At 39.0% G+C, this 21,486-nt stretch overlaps 1 long non-coding RNA gene across 1 annotated transcript; it reads right to left on the bottom strand.

The window, feature by feature from the left end:
- Nucleotides 1–2,138: 2,138 nt before the first annotated feature.
- Nucleotides 2,139–11,610, bottom strand: LOC148154169 (uncharacterized). Its single transcript, XR_015765994.1, has 2 exons — nucleotides 11,417–11,610; nucleotides 2,139–10,588 (listed from the first exon to the last, which is right to left on the bottom strand). It is a non-coding gene; the product is annotated as an uncharacterized LOC148154169 (long non-coding RNA).
- Nucleotides 11,611–21,486: the final 9,876 nt, after the last annotated feature.

Here is a 21,486-nt window from a genome sequence, read left to right as displayed (position 1 = left end):
CCTCTTGGCTCTGATTGGTTGTTTCTAGTTAGCACTGGGAGAAGGCAGAGAGCTCAATTTTTTTACCATTATGCTGTACTTTCTACTTTTACTTGAGTAACTTTATTAAGAAGTATTTCTACTCTTGAGTAAAATTTCTGGATTTTCTTCCCACTGAATGAAAAACATGTTTTAACCAAATATTCACCACAGACCTGCAGTTTTTGTAAAAGTTTCTTAAGTTTTTTATTCAAAGAAAATAATTTGAAAAACTTTACTTTGCTTGATTTTGTTACTTATATGAATAATTGTCATTCTCATCCTTAAAATACCAAAATTACCACTTAACTTTGTATTTTGGTCCATCTGATATATTTTTATTATTATTAAATTATTGATAATTTGATCAGTTACTCTGCGCTTGAGTAAACTTTTAATCAAATACTTTTTAGTCTTACTTGATTAATTTATTGGATGGCTACTTTTTACTTTTACTTGAGTAAAATTTTTGGAAACTGTTTATACCAAACTGTCACAACACAAGGTCAGTTACAACAATTATGTAAAAATACATATTCTTGTAAAGTAACATCCTTCAGCTTTAAAGAGTGTTGTGAATGTAAGCACTCACCTGTTTGGATCGGATCCAGGTAAACGTGGCAAGCTGCACTTTCCGCCCTGGAGGAAAGTAAATGGTTTTTACTGACAAAGCGGCTTTCAGGACTTATCTTGCCTCCTAATGTGTTTCTCATCCACCCAAACGGGGCTCCTTATCGCATATTTGCATTGCTTTTTGTGTTGCCGTGGCTTCATACACACACAGATATCGAGGGCACTTTGAGACCCGGATGTGCTGCTAATCAAGTCGTAGATCTTCACAGTCAGCTAATGCGGCACCCGACCTGAGTGTCTGGTGGACGACAAAATAAAACAAGATAGCTCAAAAAATAAACAGTTTCTTCTAAATAATGTAACCACACACTGGGTTAGGATAACTGTCCAAAAAATGTGTTAAAGTAACCAGAGTTTGTAGTTACTTAAAACTAATAATTAGCTAGCCATGACCCTAAAACACAATAGTAGACCTTTCTTATTTAAGTAAAAATGTTAATTAAATCCTAAAATAAAGCAATAAATTGTAAAGAACCAAAACAACCCTTCCATTATCGGTCTCTGCTCGGTCGAAGTGAACTTTGTTGAGGTTTGAATGTGGATAACAAGCGGACCGGAGAATGCTCCAAAAGCAGAAAGTGGCCTACAGCGCAGGGCATTCTGGGTAAATGCAACCAAAACAAACGTTCGAGTCTAACACTAGTGGGAGAAATGGCTCGTAGTCTTTTATTAATCAAAAAGGATAAATCCTAAAACAATTAAAATGTGACACCACTCCATTTCTGTTTATATTTCACGAAGAAGGTCTCGCTGTGTGACGAATCACTGACTGGGTAGTAGAAGAAACACTGCCACCTGCAGGTGGGAGTTAGCATCACTGAAACCCGATGTTTTAATATTACTTTTTTATTACTTTTTTTTTTTTTTAAGAAAATTTGCCGTAAACTCAAGATGGATTAGCACATGAATACAACGGCGTTTTAAAGCCATTGTAGATATAAAACAAACTAAAAAGGAGTAGTAAGTTTCCACCAAGAAATATGGAAATTTCTGTTTGAAAAGTCAAAATTTTCTACAAAAAACAAGGACATTTCTGAGCTCCAGAAGTCAAAATTTTGATAGGAATCACTTCACATATTTTGAGATTAATCTCAATTTTTTCGTTTGAATAGTAAACTTTTTTTTTTTTTTTCAAAAATGTCCAAAAAGCAACATTTTCTAACTTTTCAAACTCTGAAATTTTCAGATTTTTTGTTTAGGAAAATCTCAGGTTAATATCAAAATTTTAGTTTTTTGACAAAAATGTACATTTCCTTTTTTATTTTCCCATCTACAATGTGCCTAAAATGCAGTCGTTCTTAAAAATTCAGGAATTTGTTGATTTCATTTAAATTTCCGCCATCGTGGAATCACAAAAAACTGGCGGGTGAAAGTACTACTTACTGCATAGTACTACAATAAACAGTGGAAGTACATCACCAGCGGGTTTTATTGCAGAATGATAATCCCATTAACCTCCCCATTAAAAAACTCTTCAGAGACAAGTGTTACAATCATACAAATATATTAGTTTGTTTTATTCAATTATATCCAATAATACATCTCCGTTGACTTTGTGTAAGTTATTATAGAAATAAATACAGATCATATTGCAAATGCAGAGAGTTTGGGATAGTGAGAAGAAGATTAGGTGGTTAAAGGGGGTCAAAGAGTAAATACTGGGTAACTCCTGTCCAGTAAATGATCAGCGCATGCATGCTCACAGTCCCTCCACTAGGATGCAGTCTGAGCTCCAGGGCTCTCTCTATGATCCCCTTTTAGCTCCTTTGTCCCCAGTGATCCGTAGGTCTGGATGGCAGAGAGTAGCGCCGTTTTTCCACCCGACTGGAAACAGGAAGAGTCGCCCCGTTTCCCCCGGCACGCTTGCATGGATACACATATATAGAAGGAATATATTTAGATATATGTACTTTTTTGCCCCAGTAGAATATAAAAATAGTCTCATTGTGGCTTTGATAACTGGAAGCACTCTTTTTGCATTTGGAAGACGGGAATTGAAACAAAACGTTTGCGATGATTTCTTTACCGTTTCTCTGGAAGACTCACACAACAGTTAAAAGATAATAACATGAAGAAGGTGTTTGTGGATAGATGACGGTTGGTCAGTATGAAACGTTTCCTCTATAAGTCAAGGTTTCGTACTCGCATGTGCCTCAATGTGGAGGCAAAACACATGGTGAAAAGAAAGTACACCCTCTTTTAATGTGAGAGAATCAGGAAAACTATTTGATCTTTACCTGATTTTAAAAATTAATGCAATCTTAACTTCAAGGCTACATAAAAACAGGATCCACACTGGCTATATTTAATAAACAAAGAAGAAGTCCACAGGGAACTTTGAATGTCCATATCGGCAATGTGGTACCAAACCAAACACTGTGGAACCAACAAGGGTGTCCATATTGGTTCCAAACCCTTTAGATCCAACCCAAACCATATTATATTAGGTTTGGTTATGGTTTGGTTTGGGTTCGAACCAACCCAATGAGACCCACTTTGGTTCCAAACCCTTTAGATCCAACCCAAACCATATTATATTAGGTTTGGTTATGGTTTGGTTTGGGTTCGAACCAACCCAATGAGACTCACTTTGGTTCCAAACCCTTGAGAACCAACATGGGTTGGGTTGGTTCCAGGCGGACCAACCCTTTCAAACCACATTGGTTGGTTTGGTTTGGTTCTAAAGGGACCAACCCTTTGAAATCATACTGGTTTCCAACCAATATGGGTTTGTACCCAACCCATATTGGTTGGTTCTGGAACCAACATGTTCTTCATGAACCAAGAGTTTTTCAAAGGATCGTTGGACATAGTGCAGTGTGAAATCAAACCGCACAAGCCGATCGATCGAACCAAGTCTACCAGACTACCAGGTGTGAAAACAGTCTTATTAGCTGTGTTTCCACTAATAAATGCAGCAGTTTGTTTAGTATTTGTGCATATAACTGCACTAATTGACATTTCAAATATAAATTTGCTCAATGAAAATATGCCAATTTAAATAAAGTCTTTATTTTATTTGGCCATATCGAATTTTGTGTATTTCACAAAGCTGCAAAGGAATCACTGTTGCCATGTCGCGCGAGTCGTGTGTTCAATAACCGGATGCTTCTACTGGCGAAAACAATCATGATAGGAAGTAGTTAAAGGATAATGGCGCTGCATGTATTTTTAATGACGGGTGGCGTGAACAAACATGTGATTTTATTTGCGTTTATTTAATGGAAACACCAAAATTGTGTTTTTCGTCATTACTGGAATATTGATATTTGTAATGGAAACGCAGCTTGAGAGATTTCCTGTTTTAAAGTTACAATTTGGCCCAAAGTTGGTCATAAACAGGAAACAGGACTATTTTCCCAGAATCAATAAACTTGCAACATGATGACCGAAAAAGAAAATAATCAAGGTGCCTCAATGGTCCAGTCAAACTCCAGACCTTAAGATATTGTAATGGGACCTTCAATGTACTGAAGCAGTGGGCCAAGACACAAAAAACGCCTTCTAACGGTTCTTTAGTCCATTTCTGCTGGGTTCTGGTTCGATAAATACAGTCAGACAGGATCCTGTTGTTTCGTCTTGTGCACTTGAGGTTAAATTCACACAATTTTAAACGTCAGTAAAACCAGATCAGCTTGACTTCAGACATCAAATGAACCAAAAAACAAAAATCACACACATATAGACCGAACATGGAATTACAATGTCGACACAATTCACAGTAATTCCACCAATAAATACCAACATCACAATCCATATTGCCTTAAAATACAGTCAAAACAGCCAGGGACAGGTCAGGAGGGAGCTCAAAGTTTCAAATAAAAGTGAGTTAGCTGCTAAGAGGTGGAGTCCCTCCCCGGCCGTCGTCCTGGTGGATGAGAGCGATGCAGATGTGCCTTAAAAACTTATTCACGTGAAGTTAATCTGTTGCTACACAGGATGTGACAGTAGGCACTCTGGATTCCAGTATAAAAGCACTTTAATGAAGCAGCTAAACCAAAAGTCTGTCTGAGTCAGAGCCTCTCTCTTCCTCCCTCTCTCCTTTTCTTTTTTTTTGTGTTTTCTGCTGCATTGCAGATGTGGCGGAGGGACTCCACCTCAAACTAATGCACGCACACTTAAACAGCTGCCACACCGAAAGGGACAAAGCGTCGGGGAAAAATAAAAGCTGCAATAAATACACACACTTTTTTCCTCCAGATGATGTGGCTGCACCTTGTTAATGAACTTTATTGCTTTCCGCCCAAGGACCCGCGCGTATCGATTTCAATTTCTCACATGTATACAAAAAATTTCACACCAGGCGTCTCGCACATTCGCTCTGCCTCCAGGTTAAAGGGAAGGTGGGCTTTATTGGAAGCTAGCGTCTCTCCGAGTCCTTCGAAAAAAGAGAAGCCGTGCGTGACCCTCCCTCTCTGCAGCTGTAATTCGCCCCGTAAGCAGAGGGAGGCCCTGACTCGAGAGAAACGGGAGTGAAGGGAGTCCCCGGGGAGAGAGGTGTGTGTGAAGAGAGCGGCTGAATCAGATATACATCATTTAACTCGCTTTCAGTAGCCGCTCACACCGACTCCTTTCATCCGGACAAACGGCGACGCCAAACTCTTACGAGGGGAAGACGTTTAACGTTTCGGGTTCTGGAACCCGGAGACGCTAAAGGCGGTGAATTCGGTTCACCAATCAAACCTCTGATAGATGGGAAACTTTACACGGTGTGACTCGATTGAAGGTTTGGGGAGGCAGATCCCACGCTCATGCAATCATGCACTCCACTCGCAAACACTGATCCAGTAAGGTGTCATGATGTGATAATCAAAATGAATCAATAACCCTCCAATCAGGGAGTCACATACTTAAAAATCTGTATTTACTGCTGAAACGCATCAAATTCATTCAAACTACCAGCAGATAACAGGAAGGCCAAAGGCATTAGAGCTAGGGGGTGCCGTTTCATCTATACTTTTGAAGAGTCAGTTGATGGAAACAATAAAATTTGAAAAACAAAAAGTCTTCTGTAATTTCGCAGAGAGGTTTTTACTTTCACTTCAGATGGTTTTTGGCTTTTCCTAAAAGATGGAAACATAACTGCAGAATAATTTCTGATGTAGCGAACCTTCCCACCCTCTGGTGGGCCTCTCTGCCTTACCAGAGGAACAAAACTCAGAAAAATGTCCAAACCTCCGGCTCAGGGAGAGGGACTCTACGTCCTTCTGAGGTCCATGCTAGTTTTCATCCTCTACTTGCTGTCTGCTACAGCCATGCGTAGCGTCACGCTTTCTGTAGCCCGGCTGATCTGCTTCAAACCAGAACATGGGAACACAGCTAATTCACATTTTCTTCTTTGTTTGCATAATTTTAAAAGTTTAATGAAAAGTTACTTGTGCCAGATTTGGAAATGTTGGTAGCCTTCGGAGATTTTAGAGTCACGGTAAGAATCTACATTATGCTAAATGCTAATATCTGATGCTAACAGCAGTTTAAAATGTCAACTCTACAATCACTTTGTCTTAAAATAAAATGCGCTGAATGTTGTTATATTTTTCTATATATAAATCAGAACAGTGCAGAGTTAACATGGAGAGGTCAGTGATTATCTGGCCTTCTAACATGATTCTTAGTTAACAGCTAAGAGTTAAGATTAGACTGAAAATATAACAGCTAACAGGTAATAAAGTCCAGCTCAAAGCTAACAGAGCGAGGCGAATGGCTACGCAGAATGAGGCTAACGGCTAACCAGAATCAAGCTAATGGCTACTTAAACTAACATCAAGCTCACAGCTACTCAGAGTAAACAGTGATTCAATGTGAAACTGTTTGTAAAGTTAAGCTTTAACTGTAAGAGTCAAGCTGTTACTGGAGCTAACAGCTAAACTTAATAAGAGTCGAGCTGAAAGAAGTGATCAGAATCATGCTAACAGCTATGAGGTAAGCTAATGGTGAATCATTCTTAAAACTAATCTGGAAGTTCAGGGAACAAAAAACATCTGTTTTTAATTTCTATTAGTAATATAAATCAATCTTTGCTATGCTAACATGTCACATGGGTTTTATTAATGTCTTTACAGATAAAACTATATGCTTACCTGAAATCTGTAGATACAATAAAATATCTCTGATAAATCCTGTAAACTTAATTTTATATGCGACTTTTGTTTAAAACAAAATAAATCTCTTAAACAAAAGCCTTTAGCAGTTTTTCTCAAACTTGAATCAAACTTTGATTTTTTTTTAAACTCTTTCTCACATGCTGTTTTTATTTTAATTATGTAAAGCACTTTGAAATGCCTTGCTGCTGAAATGTGCTATACAAATAAAATTTGATTGATTGATTGATTTCCAAACTTCACAATGAGGTTACGGTCATTTTTACTAAACTCTTTCCAAACATCTACCTAACATTATCCAGTCCCAGTTTATACTAACCTTGGGAGCCCCAGTTAATTAAACGTTTAAGTAATTACTTAGCAAAGCATTGAATATAGAGAGCCGTAGAGGCCGTGTGTTAAACACAACCAAACCAAAGCTGGTGGTTAATTAAAAGAGGTTTTAAATGTAGCCGGAGTGAAAAAAAATCAACAGATGCTGAATTATGAAACTCTTTTCTTTCTTCTTTGCTTCCTCATTTTGTCTCCTTGTATATTTCAATGTTTTATTTTTTATTCATTACCTAACTGCTTTCGATTTCCTCTGGAAAGCTTTATCTCCCAGGTAGCAGATTACTTTGCTCAGCGCTTCGCCCGATTTGGTTATCACTTATTATTATTTACAACTACAGGTTCAAGGGAGCAAAAGATTATGCATAGGAGAAACGTGCAAAAAGGAGCGAACGTCCAGTGCAGTAATTCCCTCTTCAATCTCTTTTTGTTCTGCTTATCATCACTAATTACCCTCTTTAAAATGTCCTTTTGCCTCCTTCATCCGATCCATTTTTCTTCTCCCAGATCTTCTACGTTGCTTTACTTCCACTCATTTCCTATGATACATTACTGTTATGCTATAAACAATTACTCTTTTGATCAAATTGTACAAAGAAAGTTTAATGTGGAAAAAATGATTTAATTATGTCTCCAGTTCACATCGTCCCATTTGATGATATTTATCTATTTTGTTGTAAAATCCTAGATAAACAGTATAGATTTAAGTTTTAAACTCTGTTAATAATGTTTAAATGTCGGTAAACCTGGAGGTCATGCAGAGTAAAAGTTTGTGGGAAAGTTTCGACACATATGGAAGTCCGCATTGGTGAAATATCACCTTGAACATTATTACCACCCTGTAAAACTAGACAGCCAAAAAAATTACTTCTTTATCAATGTTGATGACAATAAAAACGTAATAAGACCATAAAGTCACTGCCGTCCCCTGCGGCTCACGCACATGATCCAGCCCTTAAATTTATCTACATGAAGCCCAGTTATGAAAATAATTGAGTTACCTTGAATGTGGAGGCAGAAAGGAACTTTGGTTCTTAACTTTGGATAAATAAAATATTAGAGAGAACTTGCTCAATTAGAGAGACAATAGGTTTCAGAGTTGGGAAATATTTCTTCCAACAGGTTCTGCTCTGGACAATTATTAGAATAATTGTAATTAGTCCCTGGCGCCACTTTAAGTGGCTACTAGACAATTTCTAGACTCGGAGCGGCTGTTAGCTTCACTCTACATAGATGTTAGCTGTTAGCTCAATTGTGTAGCTGTTACCTTGACTTTGAGCTGCTAGTTTGAGTCTGAGAGTAAATGTTAGCTTGAATCTAATGCGTTGTTTCCCCTGGAGGTTGTTTACAAACCGAACTGCACCATCCCGTGACGTAAATGTAGCATCAACTTTGAGTAAATGCTAATTTGACTTTAGATAGCTGTTTGCTCGACTATGAGTAGCTCTTAGTTTGACTCTCAGCCGTTATCTTGACTCTGAGTAGCTATTGACTCAACTATGAGCAGCTGTTAGCTCAGCTTTAGAAAATAGTCGGTTTGGCTATGGGTAGCTGTTCACTTGACTAGGAGCTGTTAGGTTGACCCTGAATAAATTGTTGCTAAACTTGGAGTGACTGCTAACTCCGAATAGCTATTAACTTGGCCCTGGAAAATTGTTGGTTGACTCTGAATAGCTGTGATCTTGACGATGAGCTATTAGCTTTACTCTGAGTGATTGCTAGCTCAACTCTGAAAAATCGTTAGCTTGGTTCTGATAAATTTGGTTCTGGATAGCTGATAGCTCCACTCTCATCTATTAGCCTGACTCTGAGTAGCTATTAATTCAGGTAGCTGTTACCTCGGCTTTGAGTAGCCATTAGCTTTCTTCTCTATGCAGCTAAGCTAACTCCAAACAGTGGTTAGCTCAACTGAACAGTTGCTAGCTCAACTGCCTAGCTATTAGCTTGACTCAGGGTGGCCATTAGCTTATATTTAAATAATTATTAGCTTGAGTTTTGGGATCTGTCAGCTTAATTGAGTTTCTTTGACTCCCCATTGATACTGTTGTCTACTGCATAGCTGCATGAATTGCCATTTTTCTGTTCACCAACATAATCAAACATCAGCATCCCGTTGTCATGGACGCTAACCAATCGATGTGGGGCTTAAATATCCATAAAACTAATGTGGACAAGTTGAACTGGCTCTAACATGCTCAGTGACGAGCGCATGGTCAACAAAATGCCTGACCTTTTGACAGTGTGGTCGATAATCTGCCTGTGCAGCTCAACACGCGTTTGTAGCAAAGTTCAGACTGGTAGAAAAAAATAAAAAATCTGTATATTTAGTTTGGCAGCAATGACATGCAGATGCTATGTTGCCCTGGAGGGTTTGTGCAAAAGAAAACCCATTGCAATGCAATCACAACAGCTCCATTACGACTCGTTATGTCTTCCATCACACCTGCTGCCACTGAGCGAATGCATGTCATCGTAATGGTCATGAGATCATTTTCATATGTAAGTACAACAGAATACATATGAGTGTGTGTGTGTGTGCGTGTGTGTGTGTGTGGTTGCGGAGTGTGTCGAGGGAGTGATTGGCTGCTTGTTTAAGGGTCGAAAGATTCTGATCAGCCTCTGACTCCATTAGCAGAGCCAGAGGGACGGGAGGGAGTTTTATTGTGCCGCAGAGTGGAAAATTGAGTCCATGTCACAAACTAATCAAATTGTGCCAAAGGTGAGTGAAAAAGAACGGAAAACACTGTGATATGTACACACAGACACACACACACATTCACACACCACACGCCTGACGAGAATTCAGGCCATCTTTGAAAGTTGCTGACGCAAACAGAAGATGTGGACGCAGCAGATGGCCGAGGAACTGAAACAGTGTGACAGCCTCACATTAACATGGCTTTGTGTCAAGCTAACATTAGCAGAAAACCCTGCAGGGAGATAAAAACCCATTTGTGAAGAATGTGCTGCAGGGGGACATATTTTCTCGTTGCACCCGTGGCGGTGGAACCAGGAAGACCTTGCTGGGATATTTGGTTGACCGGAGGGTTGCTCGCTGGCGTGACGGCTGGAGGGCGTCCTTCCAGCTGGTGAGACAGGCTGTGGTGACATGCTTTAAAACACTAGGCCACTGTTCAGCTCTACACTGAGTTATTGCTTATACACCCCAGGTTCAGCTGACCATGGAGGGCAATAAGGTGGAGGGCTGGTGTGGTGGAAGACAAAAGGGGACTTCCCCTTTCCCAGCATCCCCCTGCATGGACCTTTGGACACCCGGACGTTTCAGGTCCACATCCCGAGTCCAGGTTTGCTGTCCGCTGGTGAGCGCCGCCCCGCGTCGTCCACCCTGTCCTCCGTCTCTCAGTGCTAGGAGGAGGTTTTGGTTTTGGACTGAGCTTCTTTCTTGCCGTTGTTAAGCACGGGCGAGTCACTGGAGGTCTTCGGCGTTTTTCTGGGCGGACTCTGTTCGGCGACGTCGTGTAAGGAGGGCTCCCTGTACATCGCCACTGAGAAGGGAAGACATAAAGACCATAAGTTCATAAAAACTGGAAACAAAACCTTGTCAGACCTCTTTATTCGTTGGTTAAACTGGTCAGTTTGGTTCCATTTGGGTCAAACGGTGCCTAAGCAGTTGAATTCTCCCGTTTGTTTAAAATCTTTATGTCACCAGTTGATTTTTTAAAATAAAAAAGTTGCTAGAGGGGCCTGAAAAGTTGCTAACCACAGCGACAAAGTTTATAAGTTAGCGAGCGTATAGTCCCTCATCCCGACTGCAGCTCGTCTCATCACCACATTTGGCCACGCCCCTCCGCTTCTCTTCGCCCCGCCCACTTTGGTGAACATTTTCAGGTAGGCGTTTCCAAAGCGAGGTGTTTCTCAACAGGTACACCTGATTGGACAACCAAAAATCAAGGAGCTCCTCAAGTTCTCACACCTGATTGGACGAAATTAAAGTCTGTTATTTGACTTTTTCTCATTGTAATTATCAGTAGCTTACTTTTCTGCATGAATTACTTTAGCTTCAGGACTTTGCTGCTGTAACCCTTTGGGGTTAGCTACACTTTGAATATGCTGATATAATAACAGCAGGCTGAATGTTAGCTGGCAGAGAACGTCCGGCTTCTTTCACTCTGTTTTAATAACTAACAGTTGTGATTTTTCATAGATGTTTATAAATATTGAGATGTAAATGTTGATTCCTTGCCATTAGAAATAATATCCATTTTCATTACTAAAATAATGTAAAACTGACATAAGCAGCTAAAAACAAATAAAAAAGATGTAAAAAACAAACAAACAAACAAATAACCTAAATAACTGTTTGTCGTTTGTACCTTCGATGAGTTTGGGCAGGAAATGAGCAGCACCCTTGGTCTTCTTGACTCGGTTTCCCTTCATGACCTGGCCGTCCCGGTTGATGCCGATGTACCAGGCTCGCCCCGACTGGGTCTGCCGGTACAGGATGGACGAGTACGTGACGTAGTAGTTCTCGAAGACGCACTCCTTAAACTTACACTCTGGCGTGAAGTGTTCCTGTAAGACACACAAACCAGAACGCATAGGCAGAGGTCGGTAGCAACTAGTTACATTTACCTGAGTAACCTTTTGGAAAAATTCAGCTTTACTGCGTAATACTTTTTATTTTTACTATGAACTATCACTTTTCTTACTAGAGTAAAGTTTCTGGATACTTTACCAACTTCACTAAATGAAGAACAAACATATATAACCAAAGATGCACTAAATACAGAAACACATAGACATCCCAAAATAGTATTACCATTCATCTGATATATAAAGTACAATGCAACTTTTATTTAAAAAAAATAAAGTCTGGGCCACCCCCAAAATTTGCGGCCCTGGGCTACCACCCTTTCTAATGTTTGTTCCGGCATAAAGAGAGCGCTCTCTCTCTCTCTCCGTCTCGTTACGTATTCCATCTTTCATTCCGCCTCTCCTCCTCCTGCGCGTTCCCTCCGTTTCCCCGTCATTTGGTAACCTTGTCGGGGAACAAACCAATTTGCAGGATTGATTTGGAGCCTTGATGTGACGGAAAAAACGCCTGAACAAGGAGTTTTCTTTCTCTCCCTCCCTCGCTCTGATTTCTATCTCTTTTCTGCGTCCCTCTGTCCGTCCGCCCGGCATCAACACTTACAGCACAGAAACAGTTACATCGCTCTTTAATTGCACATCCATTAGTTTCTCTGCCACTCGTTACTTTAACTCCATTACAGCAAATGAAAGTGTAATCAGATTACTATTCCTGTGTGTGGTGCAGAGCGTAATGCCTGATCGATATCTTCCACACGATCTGAAGAACTACCTGGATCATTAGGTGATTAATCCGGTTAATTAAACTGAATATCTGTGGTGCGTTTGCGCTGTGGGAAACCAGAGCATTCATCAGATCCTGACCAAACTGCACTCAAAAAGTTCAAGTTGTTGAATGAAAGGAAGAGGAAAGAAGGACAAGAAGTGGACAATCTGTTTAAAGGACAGTTTCTCTATGAACTCGATAAATCGCCGTGTTGTTGATAGAAAAAAGGAGCAAATTTCTGCCAAAAATCTCTGAAATTTTGAGATTAATCTGAGAATAAAAAAAAAACACAAAACAAAAATTTCTTAGCTACAAAAGTTGACAATTTTTAAATTTAAAGCAGAAATTTCTGAGATTTTTATGACATTAATCTCAAATTTTAAGATTTTATTTATAGCATTTTTTTACATTTCAAGCTAAGAAACTTTCTTCTTTTTTCTTGAAAATTTTTAAAATTAATCAAAAAATATCAGATCTTTTTTTCTTGCAATAATCTGACTTACGGAGATCAGAAAAAAAATACTATTTTCTTTTACTTAAGCAAATAATAAAAAAAATGTTCCTATGTTGGATGAGAAGAAAAAATACTTTATAATTAATTTTAACTTGCCCTTGAGGTACAAGCCAAATAAAATAATTATATAGATGAAATTGAAATAAAAAAAATCTTTTCAGCTCTGTTGGTTGAAAGAAAAATATATTTTAAATTTAATAGAAAAACACATGGGTCAAATTTTGTAGATAATATTTGTTTTTATGCAGGAACAAATTGTTCCTCAAGGGAAAAACCCTTTAAAATATTTTAATCTTAAAGATTTTTATTACTATCCCCTTGAAAGTCGGGAGAAAAAGAAAACTTGGCCAGACCTAGAAAATGGATCCTTAAAATTTTATTTTATTTTTAAAAATCTGTACTTCTTAAAGCAGACCCACTTAAAATAAATATTCATATTTATAAATTATGATTGAGAACAAGCTCTTTCAAATAATAATGATCTAAACCTGATAAAAAATAAGCAGCATGGAATAAGTAAAACGGCGACAAACACAGAAATAAACTAAAATAATTGATTTTATATATGAACCGATCAAAGTTTCCTGCCTCATCGTGTAAAACTAGTTTGAAAATTTTCTTTCATTGCAGCAGTTTTGAAAGTCAGACTCAAGGAGTGAGCAGCTTAATGGGATAACACACGATTAGGCCTCGCCGTTTACACGTTACTCTCACTGCCTGTGCAGACAGATGCACATCTGTCTGGAAGACAACAGGAAGTGCTTTGACAGGTCACTTCCTGTTTGTCTCCCAGGACAGGCGGTGCACTGTCCTCTCACATTTACATCCTGAACTCCAAACCAGTTTGATCCTCCATCTTCTGCTTGTCCTCCTTTCTCCTCCTGCTAAATCACCCAGACGTTATCAATGGTGCAGTTCCTCCTGTGGCCAGCAGGAGGCGCTCAAAACAAGAAGTAACTATTTTTTTGCCTCTGAAGATCTGTGTCTGTATCTAAAACAACTCAAGACATAATCTAAACTACATTTGTTTTTAAAGTCCATTTGAACATTTTTAAACATTTAAACTCAATGTTTCGTTAAACTTAAGTTAAAATGTCTCATATGACGAAGTGCCACAGACCAGGGCCGGCCCAAGCCTTTTGGGGGCCCAAAGCAGATTTTCATTTGCGTCCTCCATCAACAAATCAACCCCAGATGCTTCATTGTGCCTAAATACTCTGTGTGTGTAACATACCTACTATGAAATCCAATATCTGTTAGCACGATACATGGCTGTTAGCTTGATTTAGGCTAGCTATTAGCTAGCCTAAATCTATCTCTGTATCTGTATCTATCTGTATCTCGATGTATCTATCTCTGTCTATTAGCTAGACAGAGGTAGATACATCGACAGGCAGAAAAGTATTAAGGGCAACTATACAAAATGATCGTTTGTCTTTCTTTGAGCTCTTGTTTAAACTAAACTACATTGTGTTGCCTTTTTCAAATAATTAGCTTTAAATACAAATCCTAGCTGCAATATCTCCTCTGGAAATTTGACCAAAGTTACTTGGTAAGATTTTGTACAGATACATCGACAGGAAGAAAAATATTAAGAGCTGCTGTAAAAACTGATATTTGTTTTTGTTCCAACTGAAATTACATCCTTTAGGATTGCCTTATTTAAATAATTAGCTTTACATAAGAATGTCAGCTTTAATTATACAAAAAGACAGACAGAGAGAAAGAGAACTGAGGTAAATGGAAAATGTTAAATAATAGTTTAATCAAACACTGGTTAATTAAATTAGGGGGCAAAGTGAGAGACAGTTTAAGCAGCCAGATTTTTTCATGTGTGTGTGTGTGTGTGTGTGTACGTCCACTCATGCATGTCTGCTGTTGTGACAGAAAGACATGACAGATCCCCCGTACATCAGTGGGAGGCCACCCAGTGCCAGATGACACACACTCACACACCGACACGCGCAGCATCCGCGCTGACGGATGGACCCTCTCCGTCCCTCATCACTCACTCCCACAGACAGGCCGCGCAGAAACAGGAGGGGGAGAAAGGGACCACGAAACGGCGGGAAAACGACATGAGAGACGAGCGGGGAGAACCAGACGCGGAGTGGATTAGTCTCCGGTGGCGACACAGACGGACTCCTCGTCTTATTTTCGCCGGCTGACATCATTCAGCGGCGCCGCTGAACGAGCAGCCGCCCGTTCACTCAGAGCGGGGATTGATTCCTCAGGAGATCTCTGCCAACAGTCAATAAGCATCAGAATGAAAATAAAAACTGGATCAGGCGTTTATGGCTTATGGTGTGAACAAACGGGCTGGTCCAGAAACTTCACAGAACCAAATATCATCGTCTGGAAACGCTGAGTTACATTATGTGAATATTTATGTATTTACTGAAGTGGGTGGAGTCACCAGATGCTGTCCTCAAGTCAGAGTAGAAATACTTCAACGTATTTTTACCAAAGTAAAAGCAAAAAGTAGCCATCCACGAAATTACTCAAGTAAAATTAAGAAGTATTTGGTAAAAAATACTGAGTATCAATCATTTAATTTTAAGGATCAAAATGACAATAACTAATATAAGTAACAAGACATAAAATCAGGCGTGATAAAATGTTTCCACATCAGTTTCTTTTAGTAAAAAACTGATGAAAGTTTAACACAAACTGCAGGTGTGTGTCTGTGTGCTGAATTTTTGGTTAAATCATGTTTGTTTTCCATTCAGTGGGCAGAAAATCCAGAAATTTTACTCAAGTAAGAGTAGAAATACTTCATAATAAAATTATCAAGAGTAAATGTAAAAATACTCCTAAATGTACAAAAAAGTTACACAAGTAAATGTAAGTAGTTACTTCAAAACTCAGCCAATAATCCAGAAATTTTACTCGACCAAATATTGCTGCTCAGCTCGTTTTGATTGGTGCTCAGAAAGTTGGACAGAAGATGAGAAAAACATTTTTGGAAATATTTGCAGGTTCATGTGACTGAGAACTTTGATATATTTTTATTGAAGCAACATATTTGTAAGATATTAGTTTTTATAAACATTTATTTTCAAATCCGTCTTTCTCATAAAACCCACTGTGTTCAGTGAGGTTAAGCGTTTTCCCGAGCTGCTCTTTGATTGAGATTAATCGTGTCATCGAAGATCCAAGGGATAAATCTGGCTGCAGACGCTTGAGGCCGCCGGCTGCCTGTCTGTGACATCACATCCTCAGCCTGAGGTCATGACCTGCTGTCTGCTCTGCTCACAATCCAACCGAGCCAAAACGTTTCCTGTGGCGCCAAAACTCCAGCACAGGGGCTGACGTCAAACTGCCTGCACGTTTTAAATAACAGTTTTTAACTCTTTATGGACACTTTCTAAAACTTTCAGGTTAGTTTTGGACTTCCAGGTTGTTCTTCTGGACTTCTAGGATGTTCTTCTGGACTTCCAGGTTGTTCTTCTGGACTTCCAGGTTGTTCTTCTGGACTTCCAGGTTGTTTTCCTGGACTTCCAGGTTGTTTTCCTGGACTTCCAGGTTGTTTTCCTGGACTTCTAGGTTGTTTTCCTGGACTTCTAGGTTGTTCTTCTGGACTTCCAGGTTGTTCTTCTGGACTTCCAGGTTGTTTTCCTGAACTTCCAGGTTGTTCTCCTGGACTTCCAGGTTGTTTTCCTGAACTTCCAGGTTGTTTTCCAGAACTTCCAGGTTGTTTTCCTGAACTTCCAGGTTGTTTTCCTGAACTTCCAGGTTGTTTTCCTGGACTTCCAGGTTGTTCTTCTGGACTTTGTGGTTGTTTTCCAGAACTTCCAGGTTGTTTTCCTGGACTTCCAGGTTGTTTTCCTGGACTTCCAGGTTGTTCTTCTGGACTTCCCGGTTGTTTTCCTGGACTTCCAGGTTGGTTTCCTGGACTTCCAGGTTGTTCTTCTGGACTTCCCGGTTGTTTTCCAGAACTTCCAGGTTGTTTTCCTGGACTTCCAGGTTGTTTTCCTGGACTTCCAGGTTGTTCTTCTGGACTTCCCGGTTGTTTTCCTGGACTTCCAGGTTGTTTTCCAGAACTTCCAGGTTGTTCTTCTGGACTTCCAGGTTGTTTTCCTGGACTTCCAGGTTGTTTTCCTGAACTTCCAGATTGTTAATTTAGATGGGCTTTTCTAAACGATATATGTAAGCAGCTCTGTTTTTGACATGGCCAGAGTTTTGTTTTGTTAAAAAAGCTCAACTAAATATGTAATTTTTAGGCGTGTTGTTCTTTTGGCAATTGGCTCTTTTTGTGTCTGTATACTCCAGATAAATCGATAACTAAATTAGCTGAAGACTATTTCAATAATTGTTTCAGTGAAAAAAATAAAAAGTTATCCTTTTACCAGTAGTAGAAACTCTGCATCAAATGCTTCTGCATTACACAAATTGCTTAAATAATGTAAAAATCTGATGAATAAACCGCAGAGCTTCAGATTTTAACCGAAACAAACGGGATCATTTCAGGAAGTGAGCGACGCTCCGGTCAGCAGGATAAGAATCAGACGGCGGTGAAGGTTAGCCTCAGAAAACATCAGCGAAGCTGATTATTATCTGAGCAAATGAGCAGAAAAACAACTTTAATTGAGGACAAATAGCTGAGGAAGCATCACAGGGGGCTGCAGATCAATTCTCTGAAGAAAGGCGCCATTATAGTTTATTACCGGTAATTAAAAAAAACCCGGACTAAAGCAATCTGCTTCGTCATCACTGCTGCAAGTTGATCATCAAGTCTTTAAAAACTTTGAACCAAAAGATGAAAAACGTCGACATTCGCTGCCTTTTGAAGTCGTTTAGTTTAGCTTTCAAAATGTCTGCTTCAGCTTTATGCGTCACGTTTTCTGTCTCAGTGGGAGACAAAAGGATGAAGACGAGACGTTTGAGGAAAAGAGACGTTTCCCCTGAGGCTGCAGCAGAGGAAACAGCATCACTCAAAACGTTTAAAACTTACGTAAAAATAACAAGTAGTGATTTATATCATGAAAAGATCAGTTTAATGAGACTTTAATGCTTTCTTATAAGGTAAGAGGTTCAGAAAGGTGATTTCTGAACACAAAATGAGCAGTTTTACCAAAACTTTGTTGGAAAGAAATAAGAACAGAAAATCTAAAGAGTTATAAAAAATAAAGTCTCTAAAATAAAAGTAGAACATCTTTTTTTAAATTATTTTGTTCCGAAATGAACATGAAGCTACTTTATAAGTCCTATTGGCTAAATATGGGGGGGAAAAAAAATCTAAAAATGTATTAGTTTAGAAATAAAATAAATCAAGTAAAAAAATTCAAATAAAAAAGTAAAATAAGAGAAATAATAAAAAAAATACATCCCGAAACAAATTTTGTACAAAAAGAAAAGAAAAATTAAGCTAAGTAAAGTAAAGTAAATAAAAATAAAGAATGTATGAGAAAAAAGAACCAAAAATGAAAACTTAAACAAAAGAAAATAGGTAAAGACTAAAACAAAATAAATATAAAAATGTCTCAAAACTAATTTCAGACAATTTCAGAAAAAACAAAACAAAAAAGAAACCAGTTTAAAAATTAGACAAAATACACATCCATTTTCTTTACACCCTTGTCCCTCAGTGGGGTCAGGAGGGCTGCTGGTGCCTCTCCAGCTATTGTTCCAGGTGAGGGGTGGGGTCACCCTGGACAGGTTGCCAGTACACACACTCACACCTACGGGCAATTTGGAGAGGCCAATTAACCTGATAGTCATGTTTTTTGGACTGTGGGAGGAAACTGGAGAACCTGGAGAGAACCCATGCATGCACAGGGAGAACATGCAAACTCCATGCAGAAAGACTGGGGCTGGGAATTGAACCAAGAACCTTCTTGCTGCAAGGCAACAGCTCTACCAACTACACCACTGTGCAGCCCACAAAACAAACACAAAACTCTAAATAAAAATCATGTCAAAAATAGAATGTATAAAAGAAAAAAATAGTTTAAGAAATTAAACCACAAATAAACCATGAAAGGAAAACTAAAAACTAAATTAAATAAAAACAGAAAAAAAGTCATTATATTTCATTTTTTTCAGCCGCTGTAATCAGTTCCCACCCAAAAAATAAAACAGTGACACAGTTACTTTTAATAACTCAGAAAATAAACTGGATGTAAATCCAACCATCAGGTTTTTCTGAACTCAAAGTTCTTCAAAATCCTGATGAGCCACTTTGAGCTGCTGACAAGGAAAATGCAATAATTTCACACCTCAAGCAGAAACAGAGAGAGAGAGAGAGAGAGAGAGAGAGAGAGGAGAGAGAGAGAGCAAGAGAGAGGAGAGAGAGCGAGAGAGAGAGAGGTGTTTGGTCTGCTGTGACCTCTGACATTTGGTTTGGTTGGACGACACGGAGAAACCGGAGTAATGTGGCGTCTGTCAGGAACAGATGAAATAATAAACGAGATCTGAGCCTGAAACACAACAAACGAGGAAAACGAGTCGACAGAAAACACAGTTATAATGAGAACAACTGCAGGGGGAGGAAGAGGAGAGACGAAGAAGGGATGGAGGGATGTCCTTTGGTTCTCACCTTGCCCGCCTGACCCTCGCCGTGTGTTTGGGGATTTTCCAAACCTCCCTCCCTCTTCATCTTTCTCTAACTTCGCCCCTCCATCATCCTCACACTTACATCACCGCACAGCAGAAAGAGCGGAAAAAAACAACAAAAAAAAGGAAAGAAAGAAAGAAGGAAGGAAGGAGAGCGGAAGAAATACGGACGGCAGGAAAGGAAACAAGAGTGCTGACTCAGAGGAAAGGAGCCGGCGTTTCTCCCATCCGAAGAGCCGGTGAGGAAGGTCAGAGGAGGAGGAGCGGGAGGTCTGACCGCGCAGAGAGAGAGAGTGGGTGTGTGTGTGTGTGTGTGTGCGTGCGTGCGTGTCGGGTTGTTCTGAGAAAAGACGTTATTGAAGGGAACTGACTAATTGCCAGTTTAGCAGCTGTCAAAAGCAGCTGGTTGAGAACGAAACAGAATCTGCTGCAGAGGCATTAACTTTTACTCTATATCTATAAATACGTTTATATGCAAATAACTGAAGGTAAATATATGAAAAATATTGATTTCTGTTTTTACTTTTATGCTACTTGGTGTGTTGTGACAGCTGAATAAAATTCATAAAAATTTAGTTTCATACGATGGAGTGTTAGGGCGAGACACATAGGAAGAAGGATTACATTTCTGTCAAAAAACTCAAAAATTTAGATTAATCTCAGAAAATCTGTAGAAAAAAATTTTAATTTCTGAGTTTGAAAAGTTGGAAGTTTGCTAGAAACATAATCAGAAATTTTGAAATTAGCCTCAGATTATTTTTAGAAAACTTTAAAATTTTATTAGTCTCGAAAATAAAATAAAAAATCAAATTTTGACACTAATAAAATGTCCAAATTTCTGAGATTAATCTTAAAATTGTTGAGTTTTTTGTCGGAACTGTTTTTTTATTGTACCATGGCCCTAGTATTCCATTGTAGTCTTAACAGTATTAATTTGGTTATTTTCTTTCATCTGTCAGTCTAAATGCACTAGAACAAACTTTTCTAAACATTTTATAAAAAACATTTCTGCTCTTTCCTGACCTTGCCAAAAGGGGGCGGCAGAAACAACCAGCAAGCGGAAAGTTGACCTAAATTAGAGTGAAACACCAACACACTGCCACTTTTTACCACTGTCAGATCCCCATTGTTAGGCTCTACGTGAAAACATCTTAATTACTTTCTAGAAATGTTTACAAGTCATTTTTTCCAAAAGTCAAGTCAAGTTTCAAGTCTCTGCTGACTGAAATAAACATTTTATAAGAAAAGTGTATCAATAACAATATATATCGCAATAGAGATGTGATTAATATCAACTTTGATCCAGAACTGCACAGCATTCTGGGAGATGTAGGCAGAGGAAAGACTTTAGCCACTCAACCTCTCATGGCCATTAGCTAAGCTAGGTTGGTGGAATCATCTCACTCACTCTGTGGTTACCTAGCAACTCACTCACTCTGTGGTTACCTAGCAACGACCTGCTGAGTAACTGCCACAGCAGCAGTTTCAGGTTTCGCCTCATAACTGCTTAAAAAATAAAAAACAAGGACATGGAGTGAAAACTGTGGATACAAACAGGAAGGTCACACCTCCAGCTTGGCAGCATTTAAAATATTTAAAACAAAAACTAATCAATAATTATAGGCATCGACTGATATGAAACGCTTATGTTTTTCAGCCATGTTGTCTACCCTTAAGTGAACTTAACTTAACTTTTTTTTTATTTAAAAAATCCTCCAAACTCAAAGCTATTATATAACCTAACAGCTGAAATCAGAGGAACAGCTTCGACTTTTAAAGCCATGAAAAACCCGAGCAGAGCGTGAGCAGCGCGAGCCGAAGAGGCCATCCATGCTCTCATTCTCACTCTCAGCCGGTCTCTACAGACAAACGAAGCGCTCTCAGCTACACAGCGCCGTCCGATGATGGATGTGGTAACTCTCTCTATCACCAAAGACCATCCATCCCAATTAACTGCTTCTGTGAGGGAGGAAGCTGCTGCTGTATAAAACTGATGAAGAACAGTCCACTTACAGGAA

The sequence above is a fragment of the Poecilia mexicana genome, unplaced genomic scaffold (assembly GCF_051168715.1).
Source record: "Poecilia mexicana isolate PSO_F unplaced genomic scaffold, ASM5116871v1 scaffold_18, whole genome shotgun sequence".
NCBI lineage: Eukaryota > Metazoa > Chordata > Actinopteri > Cyprinodontiformes > Poeciliidae > Poecilia > Poecilia mexicana.
Note: the sequence above shows the minus strand (reverse complement) of the source record. Positions and strands in the feature narration are given on the sequence as shown.